An 8,553-nucleotide genomic window follows, 5' to 3' on the forward strand; every position below is an offset into this window, starting at 1 on the left:
AATATCCTCATGTATCTCACTGAAGCGTCCTTGCCCGAATTGCCTTACTTAATTTCCAAAATGTTATCCCGAACTCAACTCAGTTAACCCATCATCGATCTACCATTTTAAGTATCCATGTTCACTAATCCCTTACTTAAATCCTTAACGTTGCTTGTCCTTGAAGAATCACCTCTTACCTCAGTCATCGAATCTGAATAACTCTAACCTCAAGATATCAATTGACCTCATCGGTCACGCCCCTTACTGTATATCATGATATAATGTCCCCGCAGTCCAAAAATGACTCAAGTACCCATTTTACCTCACCCCAAGTCTTACAAACCTTAATCTCCTAAACCCGATAGCAAGTTGCCTCATTATAATATTCCAATCCTCGTATTTCATTTCAGATCACTTTTATCACTATCAACCAACAACCGCTCAATTCCACTCACTCCTCAAAACTAATCAACCAATTAAGTCTGACAAACCACAAAACAATATCCATACTTCTCTTCAAATCTAAGTGGAACAACCAGTAACTCCTCAAGTCATTAACTCATCGCATTCGCCCCTAATTAAAGTCATTTCTATCCGTTGATTACTAACTTCTCAGAAGTCTACAACCCAGTCAATTCACCGATCAAATGATGTGCCCATAGTATTCACTTAATAATCGAGTAATCCTTTAACATTAACAAGCTTATATCGAGAATGACTTTTAGTACCATATCTCCAAGATATCATGTGAACCTGTAAGTACGACCGTTACCAACCCATGCCTAATTATTCCAAGTAAATTCAACACTCTATAATAACCATAACTCACACAATCACCTCCGTCGGTACCGTTCTTTCATGCTGACCCCCCTTTACCTTTCACAACCGAACACGAAATTCGCCCTCGCATTAATTGCAACCTTATCCTGACAACCATGTCAGATACCAATTTTTTCTTTCCCAATATCATGAGAAGTACTCATATCCAAGATATTCCAAGAAGTCTTACTTCGCTACACATTTGCACAAAAGCTTCCTTCATGTCCTTATTGTCAACTTCTTTTCTTTATTACCCGCGATCACAATACGTTTGCCCACATTCGATGGTCATCACCGAACTTACACTTGTTCTCATATACTAAAGTCTAATACTCTACCATTGCTAAATCGTCGACCCGCTATTGATTCACCAGTGTCACGCACACTATCATAAAGTACTGACGAAGCTGAAGTCAAACCGATCATATCATCGAGCAACCTACTATGGTTAAGCCATAATTGCACTTTGTCACTTCTGAGCAACCCAACATTGAAACATGGAGACCCTGTAACCCTCTGAACTATCTTCCCATTTCTCACTAACTCTCACAATAAATGAGTCTAATCGCAACTCCACACAAAGAACCGAGTCTAATCGCGACTCCACACAATTGAAACCTCAGGCCATAACTAGCGACTGAACTTGATCACTTTCCCGAATCAGAGTAACACATCTCGCACCAAACCACCACACGTCATAGATCAAACATTCACATAAGAATTCAAGGACGAGTGTCCACCCACCGTGAGTGATTAAGATAAGAAGGTTCAGATACCAATTGGAATCGACTAGATACCAATTTGAAGAAAGTCACACGAAAGAATGAAAGAAAGTGAGATTTCTTAAATGTCGTATAGCCTCTCGCACATAAGTACGGAGCTCATCGTACCGATCCACGAGACTCTACTAGACATGCTCTTGTATTACAGACCGGGTAACCTAGGGCTCCGATACTAACTTGTCATGGCCCATTTTGGTTAAGTCGCGCAGGCACTTACCTTTCCAACCTCGGCAAGTGAACCCTCAATCCAACGATAATAAAGGCATAAATAAATAAATAAATCAATTAAGCAAAAGAGAATAATGCATGTAAGTCTTACGATAATAATATAGAAGAAAGTGCGGAAATAAAAAATACACCTACGGTCTGGTCTAATCCATACAAGAGCATCCAAATGAAAATATACCAGTCTGGAATATAATAATAAATCAATCTGTCTATGTCTCAGAATGGAAAGCTAAGACAAAATAAGAGGAGTCTTCAAGGCAGCAAACGCCTCAAGCTCACCCTGGAAACTCGAAGCTGTACAGATGGCGACAATCAGCCACGGGAGATGAAAGCAGATTTAACCTAGAACTCTACATTGATAAAAAAAAATGCAGCAAGTGCAGGTCAGTACAAAACTACGATGGTAGGTATCATCGGCCGACTAAGTATAGCAAACATAATTCATACAATAAAGTAGGATAGGCAGATAAATCAACAAGTATAAGTCAAATACAATCAGAAACAAGTATCCGTCATCACATAGGTTGAAGCATCTAAACCCAAGTATCCCAAGTCTCAATGTATATCCAATCTGAAATCAACAACACAAGTAAAACACCGGATCATCACAATATAAGCCAAGATGCAATGCAATGCAATAATGTAAGAATGCCAATTCCAATGCAATGCAGTGTACACATGTACTCCGGACGGAAGTATCGATGTCCTGGTAGCACAACCCATAGGGGACCCGCGAAGTCCATATACTCACTAATCCACGATTCCGGGACAATCATCGGACATCGGACTCTCACATCACACAATCCACCATTCCGGGACAACTATCGGACATCGGACTACTCACATCACTCGCACATAATCCACAATTCCAGGACAACCATCGGATATTGGACTACTCACATCACTCTCATGCAAACTGAGCTCAGCTCATCACAGTGTTTCATCAAGTATACATAATGTATCAACAATACATCATGAGAGATGTGAATGCATGCGATGTATGAGTCAACATGAATAATCTGATTAATATCACAAGTACCAAACATGGGTACGACAACAATATCATGAAAGACTACACCGATCATATAAAGACGCTATCCCCGAAATCAAATGCCAACAAATGGGGCACCACAATATCATGAACAAGATATCTCAATAGTCTCCAATATCCACTATCACTATACGGCATCAAGCCCACAACAATAGGACAACTCAACCACAACACAACGGGGTGGCTAGCCCCAATCATACAACAGGGCCCAACCTAATACAATATCCAACCCAACTTTATACCTGAAGGTTTACATGCTCTCTCCGATGATAAAATCTAAATATATGCTTCGCTACACGAAGTCTCACAAAGGGTAAGCTATAACCTACCTGGAAGGCTGAACAATGAATATCACCAACAATCACACCTTAGCTTTTCCTTTTCTTTGAGCCTCAAGATCAAGAGTGTCTAGTCATATTTGAAATCTAGATTAGAAATCATGAAGATCGATACCTATATTGCCATCATTCAAAGTGGGTCAAAACCAACCCTAGAATTTGGAAAAACAGGACCACAAGGGAAAAACGGGAAATTCGGGGGGTAAATTATCTAATTAAGCACTAGGTGATCAAAACCCATCAACTAATTGCTAAATTAACTCAAGGATTCATCTAATTTTAAAATCCAAGCAAAAACCCCAATATTGGGTATAAACCCTAACTCTTAAATTTAAGAATCCAATACTAATAATGGAAGATATATGATTAACAACCTTAGATACATCATAATCTAGCATAAACCCAATCAATTTCATCATTAAAAATCCTAGAAAGAAGAACTCATAAAAATTCTCTTTTAATCCACAAGCTCTTAAAGAAACTAGCATATTTTATAAATTTTCCTATGATAATTAATGTAATAAGGAATGGTAATGAAGATGGAAGAACTTACCGCAATTATTCTCCCCTAAGAAATGCCTTGAAATGCTCCCAACAGCTCTAATTTCGGAGTGGATAATGAATGAAAGACTTAGGGCCTTTTAAAAAAAATCCGGTCCGTCGGCCGCTTACGGCAGGCCAGCACTTTCGCGCTACCGCTTTGGCAGTTCGGCCAGCACTTTCGAGCTACTGCTTCAATGGTTCTGTGACCGCTTCAGCGGTTCGGCCCCCACTTCAGCTGTTAGGCCTTGCTTTCGTGCGCGCTACCGCTTTGGCGCCGAAGCGGTCACCAGACACCAGATTTTTCTGGTGTCTTCCCAACTTGAAATGGACCCTCGGAACCATCCTGGAACCTCGAACACAAACCAAACATGCAGATATACATAAAAACACGCTACGAACACACTCGTGGTCTCGAAATTCCCATTGGAGGTCTCGTTGATGGAGTCAACCCCTGATACCTCAAAACTAACTTTCCAACCCAAGTTCCAAAATACACCCGAGTGCATTGGGAACCAAACCAAATATGCACACAAGTTCTAAATGACCATCCGTACCTTCCAGAATCGATGAATTTTTTAAAAAGGTTCATTTATCCAAAAGTCAAGTTTGAGTCAATTATTTTTCGCTTTAAGCCTACTTTTCACAAAAAGTCACCCGAATCAAATCTAAACACCTCGAGAAGCATGTTAACGGTCCCCTCCGGTCAAAAGTGAGCTAACTAAGCTCGGGAAAGTGTCAAAAGGGTTAGAGATGCAATAACGACCAAACAAGTCATTACAGATGAGTTACCAAGGTTGTTGGGTATACCGTTGTTGTCTATGTAGCTTCTTCCATGTCCGGGACTCCAGAGTGGAGGCATCTAGAATTTTTAAGATCCAGTCAACGTATCGCTCAGTCTCCAAGGGTTGCCAAAGAGTATCTGAGGATGGAAGAATAAAGTTACCAAAAGAGAAATAACGAGGGAAATGAGATTGATTTACGGGGAACCCACGAAAGGTTATGAGTAGTGGTCCACCGCTCCAGTGAAGTTGGCTACCGGCCGAGAGTAAATTAGCTGTGGCAACAACCCCTAATCGTTCAGTCCAACCTTTGTTATGGTAATCATTAAGGCTGGTTAGGATTGCTTTGCTACCCCTTTGGCCAAATTAATCACGCCTCCCCGAAAGAGCTTCGGGGAGTAGACTAGGATCAGGTGGTCAATGGTAAAATCCACGCCGGTCAAGGTGGTGAACTTTTGGAGTTTGGCCACCGCCCTCTAAATGGATGGGCCCACTTGGTCCAGGCTAACCTTGTAAGGCCTGTAGACATGCATGATGACCATGTCACGACTCAAACCGATGGGCCGTGACTAGTGGCTAAGCTTGGCACCCCCCTATACGTTGTAGTTCTTCCAATGTTCTGCCACTTCATGTTCATGTCATGAATTTGTAGGACTCTTAATATACTTCCCAGGGGGTCACCCATCCTAGTCTTTCTCTCACCCCAAAGACACTTAACCTTGGAGTGCTAATGGGATCCGGTGCGTTAGTGCCGGTACGATCACATCCACCCTACTGCGTGACCTTTATCGCATGACCTAGAACTAGTTGAAGTTCTAACGGGCCCCAATAAATCCTCGTAATGCATCTACCTCCGAATTAAAAGGATCTCTTACTCTTCCGACTAAGCAAATGCTATTTTGGCCTTTGAAATCCTCAATAATCACCTTCAATCTGCATGTATGACTACTTTTCATCCTAACTTTCAAGATTCCCAATGGTGGCGAAAGCATCTTAATCGTAGTTACCTCCAAATACTTAAGTCACTGATCCCCTTTAGGATTTTCGCTCATCACTATTCAGTATTACCCTGAAGTAATTACATACACACATATGAAATTTCCATAGAAGACTCATATACCTGTAGCCGATCGGTCCTTAGCCTGATCTGGTGGGCTATAGAGTGAAGTGTGCTCTTCATCCTTGTCTTCCCACTGTCTACTAGTCTGGCCTAACATAATACTGAAACGTAAGGAAAATCTAGATGTGCCAAACTCTGTACTTCCTCAATTACGTCTTCGTCCAGAGGAGTCTCGTGAACCCTTAAACGGGTCTTTGTCATATGATTTCTCAGTCGAGTCTCCTACTACTGGAGCCACATTCTCCGATGGGTCCGTCTAAATGGAATAGCTGATTCTCTTTCTTATACCTCTTGACATCCTTGATCCTAAGTCGACGAGTGATACAAGTCTCATGTCCCCCTTCGGAGCCTCACTTACGCTCCCATTACGCAGGTACAGACACTCAGTTTGGTGATCCTCTGGCTTAAGACTTCTGCCCAGCCGCTTGGAGAGCTCCATTGTTCCGGAGCTTGAGTTATTTTGGTACAGATCCTTTTGACGTAGACTTTGTTATACTCTTAGAGGTCTACGTAGACATATGTGGGTTGTGTATATACGGTTTGGTCGAGCTATATCGATGTAGTTCGTCTTGGATGTTCCCGTGTATAGTAGCGACCTTGTCGCTTATATTTGTTATGTTTTGGTTAACCGTGACTTCTCGGGGAGACAGGTTCTTTCTGATGTATGATATGATGAGTTCACATCATGCTTTTACAGAGTGCCATATTGTTTTCAGTTTCAGTCTGATTATATCTAGCGGGTCGTATACGGGTGCCCAGCTCAGGCACTAGTCATGGCCCATCGGTTTGGGTCGTGACAGACCGGATCCCCGGTCTCACTAATCTTCATAATAAATGAGTATGTGTAAACATACGAATACCCTATTCGGTAAGAGGTTATTCTTTCCTCCTCCCTAGGGACAATCACTTTGATTTTTTCCAACCCGCTGTCAGCTTTCACGATGGGTAAATGGTTGGTCGGATTATGAATCGGAAGTCACCAACCGGAGAGTCTCGACCTTCGGCTTGGGCGATAACAACAACTTTTTTTTGGAGATCATTGTCGAAATGTCAGTTCAATTGGAATTATCAAACACGCTGGCAAATTTAACAGGTAAAAAATGTTCAAGTGATACTGAAGGAACTCTCTTGGACCTATTACCAAAGAAAAAGACCACTTTTATCAATTTCTGGAAAGAAATAGATAAAAAATCTTATGGAGATGGTATAATTAGGATACATTTCATAGCACAATTACAGACAAGAATATCAAACACCTTGTTGTCTTCTCCAAAAGCTCAATATTCTGCTGCACAATGGAATATGAGGGAGATTAGGCCTTTGATCGACATCTAAAATGGAGCACACCCAATAGAAGTGCTCTATTTTCTTTCACTTCAATTAAAGATTCAAGGTTTAAATTTCCTAATGTTGCAGCAGACCTCACTAATGAAATTCTCTTAAAGCTACCGGTAAAATCACTCATGAAATTCATATGCACTTTAATGTTAGTCCCGTGCACATCACGGGAAACCTTTTCGTATTTGATGGAATGGAATGGAAATGGTCATGTTGTGAAGGGGTGAGTTACCATGGTTGTTGGGTGTCCCACTGCTATCTATGGAGAGCTTCTTCCATGTCCGAGGCTCCATAGGGGAGACATCCAGAATATTTTAGATCCAATCAACGTATCACTAAATCTCTGACAGTTCCCAAGGAGTAGCTGAGGATGGAAGAATGAATTTACCAAAAGGGAAATAACTAAGGAAAGGAGATTGATTTACTGCGAACCACATGAAAGGTTACGAGTAGTGTTCCACCACTCCTCTATGGGACGTTTATCGATTGAGAGTAAATCAGCTATGGCAACTACCGCAAATCATTTAGTCCAATCTTTATCATGGTCACCATTGAGTATGGTGAGGATGGCCTTGCAAACCCTTTTGGATAAATTAATCACGCCTCCCCGAAAGAATTTCGGGGAGTAGAGACGGATCCGGTGGTCAATTGTAAAATCTACGTCAATCAAGGTGGTGAAGTAGCAGAGGCTTTCCACCGCCCTAAATATGGATGTGCCCACTTGTTCTAGGCAGCGCTTGTAGAACCTGAAGACGTACAGGATGACCGGATCCATGGTCTCGCTGATCATCATAAAAAATGGATATGTGTGAAAATATGAATACCCTATTCAGTGAGAGATAATTCTTTCATCCTACTTGGGGACGGTCACTTTTATTGTCTCTGACCTGCAGTTAGCTTTCACGATAGGTAAAAGGTCGACCAGTTTCTGAACCGAAAGTCACTGGCCGGTGAGTCTCGATCTTCAGTTAACAATAACTTTTTGTTGGAGATCATAGTCGAAGTGTCATTTCATTGGAATTATGGAACGTGCGACTGTATTTAACAGACAAAAAATGTTCAAGTGATACTTAAGGAACTCTATTGAACCTATTACCAAAGAAAAGGACCACTTTTATCATATTTTGAAAAATAAATAGATAAACATTTTTTGGAGATGGTATAATTAGGAGACATTCAGAGCACAATTACACATAACAATATCAAACCCCTTGTTGTCATCTCTGAAATCACATTATTCTATTGCAATTGGAATCTGAGAGAGATCAGGCCTCTAATCTACACCTAAAACAGGGCAAACCCACTAGAAGTTCTATATTTTCCTCTACTTCAATTAAAGATTAGAGCTTTAAATTTCCAAACCTAACAACAGATCTTACCAATGAAATTCTCTTGAAGCTACCCGTAAAGTCACTCATGAAATTCATGTGTATTTTAGTGTTGGTCCCATGCACATCACGGGCAACCATTTCTAGTTTGATAAAAATGGAATGGAAATGGTCATGTTGTGAAGGGATGATGTCACCACCCATTTTGGAGATGGTATAATTAGGATACACTTTCAGAGCACAAT

This window comes from Lycium ferocissimum, chromosome 9 (genome assembly GCF_029784015.1).
Source record: "Lycium ferocissimum isolate CSIRO_LF1 chromosome 9, AGI_CSIRO_Lferr_CH_V1, whole genome shotgun sequence".
NCBI lineage: Eukaryota > Viridiplantae > Streptophyta > Magnoliopsida > Solanales > Solanaceae > Lycium > Lycium ferocissimum.